Source organism: Haplochromis burtoni, unplaced genomic scaffold, assembly GCF_018398535.1.
Source record: "Haplochromis burtoni strain Fernald_Lab_line unplaced genomic scaffold, NCSU_Asbu1 Contig_196, whole genome shotgun sequence".
Taxonomy (NCBI): domain Eukaryota; kingdom Metazoa; phylum Chordata; class Actinopteri; order Cichliformes; family Cichlidae; genus Haplochromis; species Haplochromis burtoni.
Window position 1 is genome coordinate 311,118 of NW_024582557.1, and position 22,510 is coordinate 333,627.

Here is a 22,510-nt window from a genome sequence, read left to right on the forward strand (position 1 = left end):
GTGTGTGTGTGTGTGTGTGTGTGTGTGTGCGCAATGACAATTCCAGGGTATGTAGAGGTGAGGGGCAAAAGGATTTTGTTAAATAAGCTCCACATACTAGTGAAGGCATTTTGTCATATGCAGCTATAAAGCTGTGGAATCACAGGTCTTTTTCCTATTAATGATACATATGGTTGGAAAAGCCAGGGGACTTATAGTTACTGCACATTTCATAGAAAATATCATTAGCCTGAGTCTCTTATATGGTAATTTTCTAGAGGTGAGATGATGAGGTAGTGGTATACATTTGTGTATGTGAATGAGGCTGTGTGCTTGTGGAGTGTGTGTAAGCATTTGCATCTGTGTGGAGAATGAATTTGTGTACAAGTACCTACTTCTACCATTTTTGTGTGTTTGCGTGCTTGTACGAATACAAGTGTATCTGCATGTGTGTGTGTGTGTGTGCGCATGTGTGTCGTAAGACAGATGGGTAATGGCCCCTGTGCTGAAAGCGGGGCCCTGCGTAACGTGCAGCCCTGATTGCAGACCTGATTACCTGCCATATGCTAGCTGAAGGGTTGAGGGCCGGACCAAATGAGAACAGTATGCAAACGTTAAAGCAGCGTTTTTATAGCGCAGTCATTATACCCCTGCTCTGGCAAATGAAAACGAGCGTGGCGGGGAGGGAAAATAATGAAGTCGTAAAAAAATGGACGGGTCATGGTGCGTGGTCGCTGAGGCAGCCACCACCTCCCAACTGTAATCCCATTGGCTAGAGGGGAAGAGTCCCCTACTAAGATGATGTTAAAGCATTGGTTAGATCACAGGGTGGCCCTGTTTGATTGAAAAGCTTCCAGGGAAGATGGCAGTTAAAGATCACCTTAGTTTTGGGAATGAAAGCAAAATATGTGTGTGTGTGTGTGTGTGTTTCTGCCTGTGTTTGATGTGATTATGTTCCTATTAGCCTTTGCATTCTCCATTATGCATGCAGTGTACGGTTCTAAACTGACCTTGTAAGATGATCATTGACTCTCCTTGGAAAACACTTGTTATCCCAGGATTAACACACACACCAATTACTACCTGCTTGCCACATGAGCTCAGGAAGGAAACATCCTATCTGTGTTTCTCATAATGGAGAAACCCCAGCACTCTCTATACTCAAACTGATAAAACATCACACATACAATCAAAGATGTTTTACTCATACTGGGGTGCCCATGTTTGTTATACCGGTCAAATGCCTAAATGTTCTGTTTACAGCAGTTGATTGTTTTCCTTAAAAATGTGATGCATCATTTACATTTAGTTCTTTGTTCTTTGTATTTTCAAATAAAGTAATGCTGTATTGTGTTTGATACTCCTTCTTCACATTTTATATGATTTTGTGTACAAGACTGACACAACTTCTTGTTTTGAAAAGTAAAACCAAGATAGAAATTACTTAAACCTGCAGTCGTACTAATTACCAGCAGGGGGTGACTGCTCTTGTTGCAAAAGGAGATTCAGTTATAGAGCTCTTTGAGAAAATGACACTTGGCCTTCTTAATCTGTAACTTCAGTAAACACTGCTTTGGTGTGTTTATGATTTCAGTTACTAGTTTCCCGTTTTATTCAATTCAGTATGTTGTTAATTTTGTAACTAATGGTGCTTGTTAGAGTCAAAAAGGAAAATAAAGCAGGTTGTTCTTTAGGACAGGCCTACCTTGCGACTGGCAAGTTTCTAACATATGAGTGTGCCATGTCCCTCATTCTTAATGTATGGTTGTTAAAACATAAAGAAGTCAATGACAACAACACTCAGGTTTGGATCTCACAAATCAGTGGATGGCCACCTACTTTTTTAATGTATCATCTATGCATCAGACGAATCCATAATCACTGGATTGTGGAATTATTTTGTAGGGTTTTTACATTACAATATAAAGTGCCTTGAGGCTACTGTTGTGATTTGGCACAATATAAATAAAATTTGATTGAATTTTGGAAGCCAGAAATTAAGAGAATGATCAGAGTCAGAGCACACCTATAAAAAGATATTTAAAACTTTTTTTTTACTCTTAAATCCTTATAAAACCAATTTCTTAACATATGATAGATTAAAAATGAGGATAAACTATATGAAGCTATAAATATGCCAGTAGGTCTGTTTCCTCAGATTCTGCAGATCCATGTAAGATGTTTCTTCTTGCTCTTCATCATTGTGCTAAGTTAGCCTAACCACATTAGAACCTCGAGACTATTTCCCTGTAAAAATCATTTCTTTTGCTTTTTTCAACAGTAGAAATCACAAGAATCTTCATCTGTTCTGTTTTCTGTTGTGTTTATGTACTAATCTGGTTGTTAATAGATATTTGCTTTCAATCTATCATTGAGACATTCTGTGGTATCTATCTAGCTATATATATGTGTCAGTTGCATGCCCTGTTTGAGGAAGAAAACAAATTCCCATTTAATGAGTTGAGACTTGCACCTTACCTCCAACCTGTTACCAATATGTCTAAGGAATGACTCTTGTTACCAAGGGCTCCGCATCACTTTTCCCGTTTTCATCCATTTGAGAAAAGGAGAACTTGTGCATAATCCTGAAGCCCATTGTGGCCTACTTAGTGGGAAAGGGAACATGCCTTTCTGACTGGTCGTGCCTTTGTATGTGGGTCAGCTTCATTCAAATTCTCTTTCATTCTGGCTCTGCTTCCGACACTGTGGCCCATCATTAGCTGTAATATAGGTCACCCCAGGCTTTGTGAGGCTCCAGCCCCATTTACATTCTTGATTCTGCCGTAGCAGTCGTGGAGTGACTGTAGGTAAGGAGGTGGGAAGCTAAGGGAGGAAGGTGGCATCAGAATTAAAGGGGAAGCTTTTATCACTTTTGATGAAAGGATGGGGTCAGCCTCAATACATGCTTAAAAGGATCAGGGTGTTTCCCCAGTGGTGGGAAGATGAAACTCTTAAAGATATACAGTAGGTACCTTGGCTTTTCTTCAGGGTGGAAGAAAACGAAATACCAGATGAGGAATTCACTTAAAGCTGCATTGGGACTTGCTGTTCTGTGATGTGTTGAGGGAGATAGCTATACAAGACAGACATCATTAGATTCAGTTATATTCAATGAAATACAAAACAACTAAGAATGAAGACCTGTAGTTGTGCCTCTGTTTGCAATTCATAAAGTTTTGTAAAGGCAATGGCCACTCGACTTTTACATTCAGTTCAGCTCAGTAGCCTTTAGTTGAGTTTTTAATGGCACAATCTGTATGTGTACTTGCCCCACACGCCCCCACATGTAAACACAAACGTATTCAACAATATTTGGAGAAAACTGAGCCGAGGGCTTTGTCAATGACCTACGAATGAATGAAGTTATTCTGGTGTTGGTTTTTTCCTTCATGCTACGACTCAACAATATGAATGACACAGTTGAAGTGCTGGCTATTATGTGTAAGACTGATTTGTCACGTTACGATGTGGAATGTGTGAATCGAAGTCAAGATGAAAAAAACAAAAACACATTTCTTTGTTAAGTTGGGGGTATAATGTGGTTTACATATTAATTAATAATGAGTTTAACTTTATTTGTACTTTGTATTATAAACCTGTGAAGTACTTGTGTTGCCTCAACTTATCTGAACTTTAGTTTTTCAGTTTTTCTCAAACTTTGATCATTTCTCTACCTTTACAACAAGGTGGCGGCCTTGTGTAGACTTAATGAACTTTTTAATAATCATTGAGTCATTAGTGACCTTTTTACACTTAGGGTTATGTAAAAAGGTCATATATATGGTATATATAGACTTTTATAACAGAAGAACTGTTGGACGACAGAGGTTAAAAAGTAGTTTATTTAACCTCTTTACAACCACCAGGTTAATTGTTACAGGGTCAGGTATTAGGGTTTAGTTTTACCAGGATGCTAAAAAAAGAGCAACTCTAGGAGCTAAAAAAAAGTCTGAAAAATGATATTTTGTTATTTCAGAATATGCTTTCCTTTTGGATGTTCCAAATAGTTGACAATTTTATTTAAAGCAGACATTAATCAAAACCAGGGGGTTAGTAGATGTTTAGGTTAGCATTACATATATATACCAGCTTGTTTTTAAGTTGTATCTTCAGACCTTAAGGTCATAGCACAAAAAATGCATCAAGGTTGTAACTTGAAATCACAGCTCCAAAGGCCTCTCCACCACAGCAGCAGATCCAGCCTCTGTGTTTAGTATGCAAAGGAAATAGAGCCTATTGACAGTTTTTTTCCCCTCCTTGGCAAATTACATGTTTCCACCTTAATTGTTATTGGAGATGTTATCACTAAGCGGATGCAGCCCTTGCTTCTGAACCTGCTAAAGCCTGACAGTAGTGTGAAGGAGGAATAGGAGGGGAGTTATGCAAAATACTGCCTATGTATAATTAATGCCCCAACCCCCTCCTTCCCCCTTTCTCCCCCTACATATATTATCACACACTATCCTCTTTAGGATGGACAGCTGGCGCCAGGGTGTCTTTTTGACCTCTAAGGGCTGCAGTGTTAAACTGAGATACTGAAGGTGAAGTGAGAATGGGAATTGGTAAAGGGCAGACACTGTAGGGAAGAAAAGTGCGCTCACAGATGCACAGAAATACAGGAGTTCTAATAAAACAGGGAGATATTTTGCAATTTAAGAAAATAAATTTTAAGGAAACAGAAAAATCAGTTGTTGTTTGGCAATTGCGCTGATTTTTTTTCCCCCATTTGGTGGCCAGTTGCAAGTAGCTGCGTTGACCAACTGGTCATCCAGGTGTTGAGTGTCCAAACCCTCAACCTCTAGGCAACCACTTTTAATTGCAAGGCAGCTGCACAGGTCACCAGTCATGAGCCATGTTGGACTGACTACAATTACTTTCAGACTGATTGGAAAAGGTTTGGAAATAATTTCTGTCTAATTTATAGACACAACCAGATTGCCAACATGCTTTTTTCAGTCTGAGTACAACTTATCTGCAATGCTACTCATTGCAATGGGAGACATGTCTCAGCTGGCTGGATTCTGGTAATATTCCTATATCAAAGCTCTTGTATATATATGGATCTCTGGATTTAGTTTTATAATCTATGAGGTTCTGGCTGGCTTCTGAATAAGCAGTTAATGTGAATATCTGTGTATGTATGTAACAGTTTTGCTATTTTTGCTAATTCATCACATGCAGTTGTCATATTGTCACAAACTGATTGCATGCAATTGCTAACTTTAAGTTGTTTTGATTTTGCACAGTGTGAGTATAATATCAAGATTATCAAGTTGTCATAACTCTTCTTCCTTTTAAGCCAAATTTCTTTTAACTGGCTGTTCCCTGTAATCAGAAACCAGAGCTGCTCACGTATGTGATGAACATTTCAGAATACTAAAAGCTAGTTTTAGAGATTTTTGCATAATCTATCAGCATTTTCTGAAAATTAATCTATTCAGTGAAACGTTTCAGTACTAAAAATTCACCGACTGTGTTGCACAGTGCTGTTTAATACCATTAACTATGTAGTATGAGTAAAAAGGATGACGCATTTGTTGAACTTCATCAAATTTGGTAAAGGAGCATCCGACTATATTTTTTGGACGATGTTACTGCCTCATTGTTTAAGGGCTCTTATTTATTTCATTACCTTCAAAATGTTCTTCAGTTTTAAATAAAGAATTTTCACACTAACAGATTAAAAAGGAGAACTTATATAACTTATATGTATGTCCTTTATTTACACAGCTGTTCATCCAGAAATCTGTTATTGGTAACGAAAAAAAAAGAAGTTTTGGATCCTTGTGTTGTCTCTGTGTAAATGAAGTATTTTTTTCCTATTGCACCTATTGTACCCAAACAGCTTAACCCTCCCCACCACACCCAACTGCTAACTTGAACATTGCACTTTGCAAGTAAGCTTCTGAACAGCATCACTGCGGTGAATTCCACTCCTCAGTTTCCTTGCGTGGACATTTGCTGGTACAGAAGAACTCGAATGCAGAGCACACACTCGCAAGCACTCGGTTGACTTTTGCATGCCCTCGTCAGTTTACTTACTGTACTCCCTATCTCTCCATTAATTGATCTAAACAGCCTCAGATTATCTCGGCTCCTATGCAAAGAAGCCAGAGTCACTGCCAGCTCTTTCAAGATAGCAGGAGGCGAGACAGACAGAACTTTGGAAGAATCTCCTCCTGTGCCTTAATTCCTGACGGGAATCACGTTAACCCCCTTCCCAACCCCAACCCCAAACACTCCCCATTCTTATCTCCAACCTGAGCCTCTTTTGATGTCCCAACTCTAATCAACTCGTCCAAGGCGACGGATGTGCGGCTGACATGGGACAATCATCAGAATCTAAATCGTTACATCTCCCCTGACATTACTGTGGCATTTTTGTCATGGCAGAGGTAAGGAGAGCGAGGATCAGTTCACGGGGACCATAATTCTTTCCATCAGGTGGTGGTGAAGGGGGCTGGTGGTGCGGGTGGCATATTCATATTAGTGTGGAATTAGACCCTTTTTTGATGTGCAGGAAATCCAGTGTTGGTGAGAAGAGCAGCGGAGTCCACACATGTCCTTATCAGGGACGGCTGAGGCCCTATTCATACAGCCTGCTATCAGCATAATTCTTTTTGACATTTCAGATAAGCATCTTAACAGAAAGCTCGCAACTACACAGATGGGAGAAGTTGTCAAATAATGAAGGAATCCTACATGTTTACTACTAAAATATCAGCCTTTTAAATAGGTGTCTGGATTTGACTGCTATCGGGCAATCTGTGAACCCTCGTCCTACCGCTTCCTCTATCTCTGCAAGGAACACGGGTTAGGAGTGTGCGCCCGTATCACACCGTAGCGAAACATGCCATAACACCACACACTAATCCCAGCCTCTTCTAATCTGCTGAAATCTCTCGGAGAATTATCTGAGGACGCCGGTTCATTTGCAAATATGTTTAGGAAACAGAGGAAAACACTGCTGTGACCGTCCTGTTTCAAAATGTCTACTGTAACCTCTGTCGGTTGGACTGATTAGGCGTCGACTGCTCGTTGTGTTTGTGTTTACCTAACACAAACAAATTATCCTTGGGTTTATGGATCAGCCTGTAATCACTGGTCAGCAAGGACAAAGGCTTCATGCTTCTTTTTATTTCCAGAGCAAGTTACTAAACTGACGTTTACGGTATGCAGACTTTGAACAATGATATGCAATTCACTGGTTCTTTACAGCTGCATGTGAGATATTTACAATATTGAAAATCTTCTGACAAGCAAAGAAATAGCATCAGCTTCAACATTCCAATGTATGTTTTACTTGGAAAATTAAAATTTTCCTAATGTTAATACTGGTAATACTTCTAATTACATGAACATTTTGAAATGGTATCAAATACATCTTACTGTAACAGAGAAGTCCAGGGTGCAGGCTCAAACTAAAAGTTGAATTTAGTCTTCTTTTGCCAAAGTTTTTTTTTTAATTTGAAACAAGTTTTTGACACATTTCTAAAACAAATGTGTTTTCTTGTTTTTGTCACAGGTGCTCTAATGAATTTGGTAAAGCACCTAGAGCACAGTCTCAGTCTCTACTCCCATGTCTCCATGTTACTGAGATCGGAACTCTGTGTTTTATGCAGGAACGATCAGATGTCTGCGTGACAGAAATCTTCACATCTAAAACTTATGCGCAGCCTATTTAATGCATTCATCAAACCCCTTCCCTGAAAAACCATGGCTATATGCTTGTCTTCTTGTTTTTGCATGCACTGAAGGGAGTAAAGGAACGTGTTTGCATGCAACTGAATCTGAAATTGTCGTCTCCATGTACAATCGTGTAATTGCTGCAAACACTGAGCACTTACTGTTGTAGCTGCTTATGTTTGACTGTAACATTACACTTGAATTAAACTCTGTCAGTTCACTTTAACTTTATAAAATGAAGTGACATAGTTCACCCCCCCGGTGAACAGGAAGTGATGTGTTTCACATGTGTGTTTAAATATCATATTCATAGGAAAAAAACCCAAACAAGAGGCCTGATTAGCATTCTCTGTAGAGCACAAACGGGACTGAAGAAACAAACAATGTAACAGCAATGTAAAGTGTATTTATTCTGCTCAGCCACGGACTAAAGGAAACAGAAGAGTGACAGAAGGAGAATGTCACTAATAGAAGCAAAATAATCAACAGCAGCGCTTGAAGAAAGCCATCCCACATGCATGTTCATATGTTAGAGGGCTGTGGCCAGTCAGCCACATAATAGAACAATCACCCTGTCACTCATCCTCTGCTATTCTTGCTACTAAAAAAAGAAATAAAAAAAATCTTGTGCTTTATCCTCTTTTGTCCTTTTTTTCCCTTTTCCTGTCATTTTCTTCTCTCTGTTCTGTCTCGCTCTTTTCCTCATTCCTCTCTCAGATCTGTCCTTGGTCACTGTCACCCATTATTCATTCATCATGATGCATTGTAAGTCTTTGGCAACCAACTATTTTAATGCATCTTCCTTGTTCCCGGCCACATTTGTGTCTTGTGAACACCTGGATGAAAAGAATTGGCGTCGATACGTCAGGATAAATGACGCGCTTGCGATGAAACGCATCAACCTCGATGCCTCTGAGAAACGATTTCGACACATGTGAACAGGTTTTGGGGCTGACAGGGTACAGGACCACGTCAAGCTTCAGTTCACGCCCTAACCAAAGACCGGAGTAAACTGAAGAGGTGTAAGCAGAGAAGCAGTATGCAACAAGTATCCATACGATTAAAATGTTGGCTCCATTTAATATCCTAACATTAACGATTCAAGTTCATTTAACCAAATGCAGTCGTTTGACCAAACTCGTGAAGTTACTTTGAACTCATTAATCAACAAGAAGTGCAGCAACTGATATGTTTAAAACTGTAGGGGAAGTAAAGTTTGCACATGAAAGGATTCATTACAAAAGACACATTCACCTCAAATGGATCAGTCAAAGTAAAACTACAGCAAACATACAAGTCCAACCAATTAGTTCCTTCTCACAATTTGTATTTTGAAACTGCAAGAAATGTAGTTACATTTGTTACCACTGCAGTGAAACAGTGGTAACTACTAAAGCTACATGTTCTCATTGTTACCAGTGAACGACTATGGAATTAAAGCACTTCCAACTTTTGCTTCTGTTTACTGGTACCAGTGCTGTTGAGGAGTACTTGGTGAGGGCTAGTTCTTTTAGGTTCAGCAGCTAACAAGATGGTGTATCGGTCAGGATACAGGAAAGAGGACAAGAGGCTTCTACTGTGCTGGATTGTCACCGCCCGCTGTTTTATTGCCACCTAGATGCTCAGTGTTGACAGCAGTTTCCAGTCATGAACCTAACACCGTAAAGGATGGCAACCATGAACACAGCTTACGTGTAGAGGTAAAACAGAACTAACACGGAAAGACCATCTCCCCTTCTGGAGTAGCAGCGTGGTACCCCAAACTTCTGCCTATGCCTATTTCCCGCAACTCCACCCCACACAGTATTGCAGAACATAGACATAAAATCTCAAAGCCTTTTATACAAGTGCTATAGTGTGAACCAGCACGCAGGTTTGTCAAAGTTTTTTGTGGCGTTTTTAAACATTTTTAGTTTAATTGTTGAGTGAAAACATTGTGGTAAAAGTATTTTCCCTTTAACTCTTGTCATGGAAAAATCATGTTTTTTATGAGTTTTATTTAAAAACAACAAAAAAAAATCATCTGGGAAACATAAAAACACCCCGACTGATGTTAAATCATCCAATCATCTCATAACAACAAACAAACAAAAAAAACAAAAAACTCCCTTCTTTTTTAGGCATACGTTTTTAAAAAAATATAAGTATGCCTCCCAATACAATGGTTGCATATTTTCAATCATTATTAAAATGCTGGCAGCTCAAGGCTCGCAGGCTTTAACCTCTGCTGTGTTTGGTGTGTGATAAAAGGCGAAAGCACTATCAATCTTTATTGTCTGGCCCACACGCTGTAATTGCATTCAATAGTCCACTGATTCTCTTGTCTGTGCTAATGTCGTGGAGCAGAGAGGAGCCAGATGCTCTGACTGCATTACACTCACACTCTCACACACAAACGCACACAGATAGACACACAGGTTCGCTGACACACAGTTTAAGTGTTTATACTGGGGGAAAACACACCTATGTAAAGATGCCTATCGTGGAAAATGCAAAAGAAATATATGCAAGCATCTTGGAGCATCACTTGGCCTTGGCTGATAAATTCTTCACAATATAGAATGAGCAGATGTGCAACCAAAGTCTGGACTGAAGAGGACTTGTGAGCTGGTCAGATTGTTTATGTATATATGAATGCACAGTATGTGTATTTGTGCTGATCTCCTCTGAATTGGATGATATTCAAATTTAAGCGAGCTGAAGGAGGGAAAAGAAACAGGGGGGATGAGCTGGAGGAGTGCCAAACACTCAACTGTATCCCAGTAAATAGTAAAGAGGCTGATGGAAGAAAAGAGGGTGGAGGAAACTGAAGACAGACAGCATGAGGGAGGTGGCAGGAGACAGTGTGTGTGTGTGTGTATATACATGCCATCGTAGGAGTTGTTTGAATAGCCTCTTGTAATACTTCATCCAAACTCTAATGAAATCCAACTGCTGCCTTTCCTTTTGTTATTCTACATAAGCCTTTGGAGTTTACCGGAGTATGAAGTGTGTTCGTGAGCTTTGTTTGTGTAAATGTCTACGTGAGTGTGTGCGAGCAGTTTGATTCCATATTACCCATCCTCAGTGAGCACCTGCAAGTCAGATGGCAGCGCATATTGCAGAGTCTCACGCCTTGGGCAGCCTCGATAAGATAGACACGCCGGGCTCCAGGTAATAGATTTGGGCTTGTTGTCATATCCACACAGAGCGTGCAAAGCCTGCAACCCCGAGGATCAAGCCAGATGATGCAATATCAAAGTTGGCCTTTGATATTGGTTATTCCAATACCCCTTCTACATTATTTTTGTTGATCTCACACTCTCTCTGCTCACACACGCACACGCACACATATAGCACCTTTGATTGGAAGTTAAATGCACTTTATACGACCTGAGCTTCTTAGTTTAGCAAATAGCACACATAATGTATAGTTTATTTATCTCCTTTCTATGCCGTGGAAATCTATGGCGTCAAGGGAATTGCCCCCTGGTGGCTTCTAGGAATAATGCAAGTTTAAGATACTTTCACATTGGCTTTAACTTCAAAAACAGGTGCAGTTTAAGGTAAAGGTATTAATTTAGGCTGTACAGACACCAGGCATGAACAACTGAACCCTTAGCTCACATTTACTCATTTGGGCCTGCCATGTGTGCTTCAGATTGTCTCGGCATCTCAACTCTTTCTCCTCTCACACTCTTTCACATACAAGCACTTGTTTACTTCTGCTTCACAGAGACAGCTTTTGTTGACCAAGCACTGGAGTTCTGTGGTTGGGTCTGCCAGCCGCACTGGAGTTCAGCTGAACTGCACTCCTTTAAGTGGGCCAGGACATTTTAGAGATCATGCCCTAGCATGTTATATAGCAATAACACTAGTCAAATGAGTTTGGAGCACAAACTCTGTCCTGTTGGGTTTCCAGTGTGGTTATCAGTTTGGATTCGTGTGAGAGGTTTTGTTGCTCTCGAGGTTTGAACATTTTTGCTAATGAATGCTTTCACTGATCCTGTTTTTGCTGTAGTTTTAAGTGGGCCAAGGCTAACATGCGAACTGCCATCAAATCCCTGATGAATTGGATGTAACCAAGGCTTGGGTCTGTCCTCCAACCAATAGTCATGCAGCCGTAAATTAGAGGGTGATTACACTTTGGCTGGCAAGGCAAAGAGTCTTGGCACAGATGGGCCAGTTTTAGTGTAATATCACGGCCACACGGTGCTGCGTCCACTCTTTATAATGCTGTTTACTGCTGCAGCTTCTCTCTGTGGCTGTTTTTCCTTGCATATATTTGCATGTTACACAGATGCACTCAGAGCCAGTGGGGCATGCAGCGTGCACACTACATACAGTAATACATTGCTGAATATCAAAGGAAATTACCCTTCACCTCGGTGCATGGATCTTAGCGAGTTCCTTAACCAGAGGAATGGGCTTTGAACCAGGCAGATCCCCCCAGGGCCCGTATCCCGGCCCCTCCCCAGAACGCAGCGCCGGATAAGGGCCGTAATTCCCACTTTTAGGTTTCCATTAATCTGATCCTGACACAGGGGAGACGGGCTGCTTTGCATATCGCCTTCCCAAGATGGAGGGCTATTTACATGATCGCCTCCAGATTGAATATGATCAGTAGCCCGCCTCCTCTGCGGTCCTCTGCAGCTGAGACAGGAAGAAATGCAGATATATTTTTCTCTCTCTTTTTTTTCCAGCAGGTATTTGCTGCATTATCATGAATGAAATATTACTCACTCAGGTATATTCGCTATAGTGTTTTCGATACGTCTCAAGTTAGGCTTGATGGATACGTGTTGCAGATATTACAGCTCTGTGCTTGGTTCCCTTGACGAAGGCCAAATTTCTTTTATGAATGTGACAACAGAGATGGATAGATCGACCCATTTATCACCGCTCACTGATAGTGCTAATGTGAAGAGAGCACCCCCACCCCCACCACAACCCCGTCTCAACAAATGTGAGGAACACCAGTGAACAGTGCTCCATTTGAAACCATGAAGGCAAACCCCCATGTAAATGTATCTGTAATGAACGGCGCGTACAGGAGGTGCATTATTCTCTTTCTGCTACATTTATTTCTGAATATCAAATGAATATGATAAATGTGGAGCGAGGGGGCGGCGGCGGCGGGGGGAGGCAAAGTAAGCCGAGGATATGAGATGAGTGATATTGTTATTACACCACCGACGATGAGCTGCAGAAGTTGAGACGGTGCATAGCGTAGGGGGTGAGAACACACACACGCGCGCGCACGCACCACCTCACATCCTCTCTCGCGCTCCTTCCCATGCAAACATGTCGCTTCCTTGTCCGTCCGTCATTATCCATCCCTTGAACTACTTTTCTTTCTTTCTTCTTTTCAACACATCAAACAGAGACACAATTCCACACTCATCCGATTCCCGGTTGTGAGCTGATACGCAGCGAGACAACAACAAGGGGATGTTGGGTGGGGGGGGATAGAATATCACTGCTGTTTAGTGTGATGAAAGAGCAAATCTGTGCCATGTGGTGACACTGAAATGCTAGTGAGAAGGCTGACCGAATGTGCACGCTCCTGTCTTGTACTTCAAAGTGTTACCGCTCCTGGCAGGACACAAGTGGGTGGCTGTAATCAAACTGAACGTGCAGCTGTTTTTTTTTTATGTTTTGTTTTGTTTGAGACAGTTGGAGCATTTTTTTTTCTTTACAACTTTATTTCAGTTCCATTTCAAGTGGACATCATACAGTGTGTGAATTGCTTAAGAATTGCTGCTAATTGTCACTTCTGCACACACTTCATGTAAACAGTGTGATAGAGAGCTGTCATGTGTCCTTGCCCACTTTGTCAGGCTGCTTCCGGAGCAGGGAAAACATTCCAGCTTCCCCCCTAAGTGCATTTCATGCTTTTAATTGACACCATTGCATGTTAATTCCAAGCATGTCACGGATATGTCACACCAGTAAGCCGCCAGTGTCCGACCTCATGTAATGTCGAATTACATTCCTGCTGCTCATTGGCGTGACAATAGATAAGCTTCTCCTAGGCAACGCAGTTCATGCGGTCCTGTGTGGGTGAGGTGCTACCTTTTTTTTTTCCCTGCTTGCCGTCCTCTTTACTCAGGAGGTGGCCATGGAGCTTGCCGTGGATTTTTGTTTTTAAATCCTTTTCTCTCAGTCTTGTGTTCAAGCTATTATTAAAATTGCCATTATTCAATAGGAACTTGACGTATGACCTTGACATACACCTGCCAAGGCAAACTCTTGTAACTATACAAGCATTCTGTCTTTAAGAAGAAAAAGTATCTCGACACCCTTAACACGTTTATACTGTTAAAACAAAAATATTCACATCTGTTCTCTAACTTTTGAAGGCAGGTAAAGGAGGCTAGTTGTACACGGGCCCTTGGTGGGAAGGCTGCAAGCAGTATACATGTCATGGATGACTTTGATTCTGTCTTGGTCCAAATTGGTGCTATTCAGCAAGTTCTTTCATTGGCCAGAAGGTATGATTTAGCAGTGTGAAAAGGACACTTTGGTTCAAGAGACCTGCGTAACAGTTCACATGGCACAAAACAGCCGTCAGACTGATCTTAACATCAGTTTTCTATTTTAGCACATAATGTTTGATGTAGCCAGTTCTGGTATCAGTATATTACTGAAAGTGACAGAAAGTATCTATTATTTATGCAACTTGATTAGTTATTCACTTTACCTCTTGTTTCATTTTCAGCTTTAGCCAATACACTTAAAAATACTGGCATTGGCCAGTGGTACCCCTCAGTGTCATAGTAAATGCGGCTTGGTATCAAAACGTACGTCATCTTGTTCTCAAGTTATCACATTCACAAAATTTTCAGAAAAGTTGACCTTTGACCTTGAGATCAATGAGATTCAAAATTTTTTAATAGATACGGCTATGATATCAATTTGAAACTGTGTGTTCTGGAGTTCTCAGAAGGTAAAGCAGGTTATCTGCTGGTCGAAAGGTTGGTGGTTCAATTCCTGGCTTCCCGAGTCTACATGCCAATTATCCTTGGGCAAGATACTAACCCCAAGTTGCTCTCCAATGCATCGGAGTATGAATGTGTGTTGTGTGAATGTTAGTTAGAAAGCGCTAATAACCAAAGGAAAAAAAGTGCTTGCGTGAATGTGGCATGTTGTAGAAAGCACTTCGCGTGCTCTGGAAGAGTAGAAAAGCGCTATATAAGAATCAGTTTACCAAATCATTATTCAGTTCAGCGTTAACAAAGTTTACATAAGTTTAAGTTGGTTTAAATTAGAATTTTATAAATCAGGGTGATTTTTATACTTATATGAAAATAAATAAAAAGGTAAGAAAATCTAAAAATCTTATAAAATTGTCCTTTGTACAAGCAATGGTTTATGATAGTGCTGTCAAAATTAATGCGTTAATGCAAATTAATCTGCCATCACGGTCAACGTAATACATTTTTTTAATGCATTTAATGCATCTGGAGTGCAGAATGACTCAAAATCCCTGAAATGTATCTGTCAGTGCATTTCGGGCAGTTTGTCCAAGTACGTTCGCACATGTGCAATGGGCAGTTGATCTGGTAGTGACGGGCAGCTGAAGCAATGAACTCAATTTGGAAGATGAGATGACATTTGCCCTCTAGATGTGAAATTTGAGTATTAAAAGAACAACAAGACGGAACAGTCGACTGACATAAAGTATTATGCACATTGTGCAAGAAGGAATTTTCTTTTTACCGAAGCACTTCCATCTTAAAATATCACATTGACACGAAGCATACGTTAGTCGGGGATGTTGCTAGCACTTTGGCTAACACGTCACCCAGCTTGCGACAAACCACTCACGGAGCATCGGGGACTCAGTAAGTCTACCTCGGCCATACTGACTGACACAATTGCCAAGTGGATTGCAACAAACTGCAGACCTATTAATATCGTTGAGAACGTGCGCTTTACATAGCTTTGGTTCCTCGTTTTAAGGACTTGAAGTGCCTCCACAAGAGTGGCAGAGAGAGTGGATAAATGTTTCGAGTGAGTTGAGTTTTTTGTTAACATGAATGGGCAAGATGTTCAATACACATTTTAAGTGTGTATATTTCCCCTGTTTTCTTGAGTCTATTTGCTAATGCAAAATGAAATGCGGTTAATATAGAATAAAAATGAATTATATTTAATCGTAATTAATCAAAATTAATCCACAGTAGTAACCCTGTGATGAATCAGATTAAACATTCGTTTGACAGCACTAATATATTTTAGTGTATACTTAACTATTAGTATATAGATTTCTTTTAAGTTGTATTTGAAAGGAGAGAACCTGTGCTTAAAGGCTAAAGAAAACTATTCAAATTCTCTTTGAATTTAAGCATGCATGCTTTGTGTTTATTCTGCATTTATTTCATTATATTGCATAAATGTCAGTTACAAGCTTAAATATAAAGTTGGAAAAAAAAGTAATTGCAACCAGGCTGTTGATCAAGTAATTGTGATTAATTACAGAAAATTGTGAGATTAATTAGTTAATTTTTTTTAATCTATTGACAACACTAGTTTATGATAAGATATATTTGCATATGTAAAACTCAAAGGTTTCACAAGAAGGTGAAATATATTCACAAAATTCATAAATTCTTTAAAAAATGTTTTGCGATGACATACTGCTCATCATTTGAACTTATCACTAATATAGTACCTTGTTTTCTTCATGATCTAAATACATAACTGGTGAAGTTCATATGCAGAAGTATATTTTCTAGTTTTGTTTATTTTCTTTACGCACTTCATTTCTTTCAGTGTTATACATCCACAGACCGAAGTTGCAATTTATAGAAATACCCTACAGGCTGCCCCTCCCTGAGCCTGGTTCTGTCAGAGGTTTCTTCCTATTAAGAGGGAGTTTTTCCTCTCCACTGTCACCAAGTGCTTGCTCATCTGATTGCTGGGGTTTTCTCTTTATTATAGAAATGTTTTTATAATATAAACCTAACAATATGAAACACCTTGGGGCAACTGTCATTTGGCACAATAGAAATAAAACAGACCTTGCCTTTGGAGGTTAGTAGCTCAGCACTTTTACTTTCAGCTTAGGTAATACCATCACCTGCTATCAGGGTGCTGTTTTCATCTCTCTGTAACCACACCACGGTAAATCAAGACAAATTCAAAATTGCAAAATGTGCTACATGAGCTGTGAAAGCAGGTGCCTGGCTTTGACGCCTTATGGCCTACATGCCTCACACTGCTGTATCCAGTCGAAAGAGCGATAGAACAGTCCCAAGAATAGCGTCAAATAATTCATAGTACGGTATGACAAGCTCTGTTAAAAAATGGGACTGTATCTGGGTCCATTGCTGCAGGCCGTGAGGTGGGATCAGATCAAAGGATGTAAACCTCTTATTGAAGACTGACTCTGTGACATGTGCACAGTGCATGCTGTAAAATCCAATTTCCAAATGTGTGAAGCAACACTGATGGGTCTTTATGTCTTTTATCAGCACATTAAAAACCTTTCATTTGAACTAGTTTCTCCTAAGAAAAAAAACTGTGCCAAACAAAGAAGTACTGAGCAGGAGCTATTGCTAGGCAGGTGATCAGGGAGGGTCTGTGGAAATGTAGAGAGACTATTAGTGAAAGTGGATGGCAGGAAGCTGTGAGAACTGGCGTGTGTGGTGTGAATCTCTTACTTGAGGTCTGGGGACGAGTACTTGAGAGGGAGAGGACTGTCAGTGGGCAGGCTGTAAGCCAGAGGAAACTAGGAGGTTGCGATGGAGAGTGGGCAGACAGGCTGGTATCCAAAGCGAGGTATTTACCCCAGTGAGGCAGCTGGCTGTGAGGACAAGGAGAGTTTAATCCAGGGGACCAGGTAAGCAATTAGAACAGGTGAATTTGCCGGTGGTGCACAGGCAGGAGCCAAATAGAATATAGGAAACAGAAATTACTGAGAAGTGAGGACAAAATGCAGGAAACAACATGAAAGCCAGTTTCTCCACTGAAGTGACTAGAATGAACTGGCTGAGAATCTTAGTCACAGCTCATTGAGATTTGATTATCAGGTGTGGGGAGAGCAATCTGGGGTGAGCAGCTCTACTCAAAGCCAGGAACCAGGCAGAAACTGCCCACCAATCCACCTGTAGAGGAAATCAGACGGAAAACACACAGCCTGTGTGAACCCTGACAGACCCTACCTGAAACTGGACTTATGAGGCAATATGTGAGAAGATCAAACACAATATGCGCTATGGATGAGATTTCATGAGGGTTCCCTTGCTAAGGTATCAGGAGCATGCAGCTCACCCAGCATATAGATGATGAGGAAAAATGTTTTCCCTGATGGAGACCAAACCACAGCTTAAAGAGAGTGACCACGGGACACGAACTTGACTCTATGTGAATGCTCTCCTACATTAAAAGCCACTTTAACATGGGAAGAAATATTGTTGTTGACAGTTGGCTGGCCCCACCGCAGTGTCCAATCATTGACCTGTGACCTAGGACACCAGGACACCCTAGGTGTGGAAATTAAATTAGCAAATGTAATCATGAACATATCAAATAATTATTTATTACAGTGCTGCATATGATTTGTCCAAGTGGTGTCTAGTGTGAACCATAGGCGGTATAAAAGGTGGACATAGCTGATGCCACTCATTGGTTAATGAAGTCCTATTTTGATAGGCATTTTTGCCCTAGCCATCTTGTAATAAGCAACTGTGAAACCAGACCCTGATTGGCTAATGACTTGTAAATCACAAGCCATTAGCTAATGATTATATCCTGCATAATCCTCCCTTCTGACAATTAGAATCAGCAAAATTACAATATAGCTTAATTTTTTATTTTTATTAGGTGTAATCTGAAACGAGTGACTGAACCAAAACCCATCTGTAAAGTTTCTTTTATTTGTTTTTACAGAGGTTAGGGCAGAGAGGTATTTTCTCATAGGCTTCTATGGCAGTGCAAGTGGGACTCAAAGACTAGGACTAGGATTCAAAGATGGCGACAACAAAGACACTAATCAGCAGGCTTCATAATGAGACCTCAAAAACCAGTGATATAATGGTAGCTATGTCCATCTTTTATACTGTCTATGGAAGAAAATGAGCTTAGACAGATATAGCAATTCTAAAAGAGACAGAGTAAATAAACTTAAATCACTGAAAAATTTAAGATACCACAATTAAGGAGGCCAAAGGTCAGATTAGTCTAACCCAACATTATATTAATCTGTGACGAATCGTGTTAGAGTGCAAGTTTTAATAAAGCCTGTTCCCGCTTGTTTTTGTGCCCTCCTCTCCTTCTTGTTGACACTGCTGCAATCTATCAAATAGTGAGGGTGTTTGCGGGTTTGTGGCAGCACAATATAAAGGCTCGACGGCCAAATGGAGCACGAATCATCAGGCGTTGACATTATCAAGAAATTATGCTGTGCACAAATCATGCACTTTATTTAAGCAGGTGATTTAGAAGCTTGTTTACTGCTTTGCCATACACAGCTTCAAGCATTGTGCTTGAAACTTTAGATTAACTTCACACACACATATATGCACACACACATAGGCGCACACACACACACACACAAAATCTCTTTCTTTCTCCCACCCGCCCACACACAGCTCACTTTTAGCCCTCAGGCACTGCATTTGAGAGTTTCATTTACTTGATTAAATCATATTTGCATATGGAAATTGTTTGAAAATGATATTAATTTGTTATATTCAAAGGAGAATTACTTTCTCATATTAAAGCTAAATCAGACAAAGGCTGTGAGAGTGACAGGTGATGATATTGAACTTTGTTCAGTTGGGGCTTGCTGGAAAAACACACACACACACACACACACACATAAGCACACACACGAATTGTACAAAATGTTTCCTAAATCAGTGGACACATTGTCTCAGGTGTGTACATGGATCCAAATCTCCATCCAAATCCACTTCCTCCATTTCAGCGAAGATGAAAGTCATTCTCTCGGCAGGATTTTCCTCCACCTTGTGTGCTGTGTCCAGGTGTGTGTGACTGATGTAGTTCCACGAGACGTCACAGAGGGACGGATCTCCTCCTGAGCCAACTTAACTTATCAGGAACACGGACCAAGAAAAAAAATCAGGCTAATTAATTAAGAACAGTATTAGAAGTAATGGGATATTATAATATAAATTGCTACATTCTGGAACCAATTTAATCCAATTACTGGAACCCCTCATGAATATAATACCTCCAAAATCACTCCGTCAGAGTCCAAAGGGAGATGTGTCTGACTACTAAGACTGAAAGAAAAGAAAAAAATCGGCTCCCTTTTAACGGCGAGCACCAACAATGATTTAAATGGTTGAGAGGAACTGTTAATTTGAGTAATAAACCTAATGATGACTTTTTTTTCTAATTGACATTTCGACCATTTACAACCTGAGTAGGTTTTTGTTTGAGCTCCCTTGTGTTTGATAAAGACGAACGACTGTAAAGGCTGATTGGTGCTTTTTCTCTTAATGGCTCTTACTCAATTTAAATAATGTCTGAAAAGAGACAAAAGACTACAATTCGGCATGAGTAAAAGTGGAGTGCATTTTAGAGGAGTGGGTAAAATTGACATTAAGAATTCCCACAACTTTAAAGGCACAGACATCATTTCACCAACGATAAATGCACATTACATTAAAAAAAAACAATTTGTACATGCTGGGATGATTCACAGTTGGTGGTAAGGTGGAGACTTTATAAATGGAAATAGGTGGCAGAGCACTTGGAAATGTAAATTTCTTGCATACTTTTGACTGAAGGATTCACATCCTCTGATCCAGCAATAAATACATTTACTTTTGTAAATACTGGTCAATTTTAAAGCAAAATACACTTCAGCTATTGAAAAACAGTGAATACCCTCTGTCAGTGTCACATAGTATTAACTGTTTTATCACAGATGCATTAAGTTGTAGGTGGAGTTTTATAGTTAGCAGCTAATTATTTTTATGTTGAGGAATTAATTTCCTGTCTTATATTTAGGGATGGGTATCGTTTAGGTTTTATCCGATACCAGTACCAAACCGGTACTTTTGAAACGGTGCCGGTGCTTAAAGAATGAAGAACACACACTTTGTCCAAAAACATCTCATGTTTAGCTGTTTTTTTGTAAAAAGACAACAATATTAGCCTTTTCTGCAGCTATAGGGGATTTATGGTATCACTCTTGGCTGGAAGCAGTGCTTAAACAATGGAAAAAACACAAACTTTGTCCAAAAACCTCTCATGTTTAACTGTTTTCCACTTTTTCTTTGGTCATTTTAGCCTTTTTGGCCAGGGTGAAGGGAGTATCTGCCATCAAACAAGAAGACAGCCGCATGTAGCTATGATGATGTTTGCTAGTTCACCTTACATGCATTAATGTAATAACGTGGTTAGCCTACTCAACGTAAATTACACACGAGCTACTCACGCAGAGAAGAACGGCTGCTGCTGCATCATCATCCTCATCATTTCTGCTACACTGGCAGGGCTAGGGGCCAGGACTCTCCTCTTCGGGTTTTTGGGGGATGTTGCTAACTCCGGGTCCGATAACAGGCACCACACCCGCAGTAGATGTCTCGCAGCAAGCTATCAAATACGGCGCATTTCTCGGCTTTTAAAAAAAACGTCGCCAGGTGTTTCATCAGATTCGAGGTGTTACCTCCTTTGCACAGTATCACCTTAAAGCACTTGTTGCAGGCTGCTGAGTTTGCATCTTTTGCTGTGAAGTACAGCCAGACTTTGACCGCTTCACTTGGGCATTTTTAATCTGTAGCTCTGCTCTAAAAGAACGTACATACCTGGTCCCGCCTACTACGCTTGCAAAGGCAAAATGATTGGCTGGAATCCAATGTGTGTCACATCTCAGGAAAAAAAAGCACCGAAATAAAGCACCGAAATGTGCGCTGCTTTTCAGTCTGGTTACTACCGTTTATGTCAGAACCGGTGCCATCATGGCATCCCTACTTATATTTCATATGCTCGGATATCTTTAATGTTTGATTTACATTCTCTTTTTTGCTTTACAGTAAATTGAATGGTGTTATAGTGTGATATGTAATGTACGATGCTATCATACCTATATACAGAATTTTACCATAAATGGCAAAATATAAGGTCACTGATATGAATCTGTTTACATAGGTAAAAACCAGTCTGGAAATAACTGACTGTTTATTTTTATTTATTTGTTTATTTTTATATAAATAAAATTGAATTTAACACAGAGGTCATCAGCTGGAATGGTTTCCAATAAACAGCTGAGACTCTCTAAAAGCTAGTGGACTTTAACACTAGTGGCTGTATCAGTGTTGTTGTTAATCAAACAGTCCTATTCAACTGTGGTAATGTTTGAAACTACCATCGTTTTGGAATCTCCACGTGTGGTTCCCAACATAAAGCATCGGGGAAGAGCTCTGATAGCTCCCTGCAAACATGAAGCTAGCTGGAGATACAATGATACAGCTCTGCAACTTTGAGGAATCTAGAAGTAAAAAGTTTAGTTTTTACCTTTTTTTTTTTCTTGCTGACCAAATGATGTCAAATATATAAAAGTAAAATAAAGTAATCCAAAAATTTTAATTGCAAGTTGTGTCAGATGTTAAGACTTCAACATATTGAACTATCGTATTTTTTGGACTATAAGGCACACTTAAAATCCTTTAATTTTCTCAAAAACCGACAGTGTGCCTTATAGTCTGTTTATGTATGAATTCTGGTTGTGCTTACTGACCTCAAACAGATTTTATGTGGTACATGGCGCTCATAAATCTGTCAAAATGTACGAGTTTTGTAAGCTACGAAGCCGCATGGCTTGATGGATTTTTGGAGCATTATGGCTACCATAGTCAGGAGTCTCGTGGATTAATATGTACTGTGC

At 40.0% G+C, this 22,510-nt stretch overlaps 1 long non-coding RNA gene across 13 annotated transcripts in view; it reads left to right on the forward strand.

Annotated features, from left to right (window-relative positions):
- Positions 1–22,510, forward strand: part of LOC102302168 — a 445,058-nt gene that overhangs the window by 79,901 nt on the left and 342,647 nt on the right. The gene's annotated exons all lie outside the window — the stretch shown is intronic.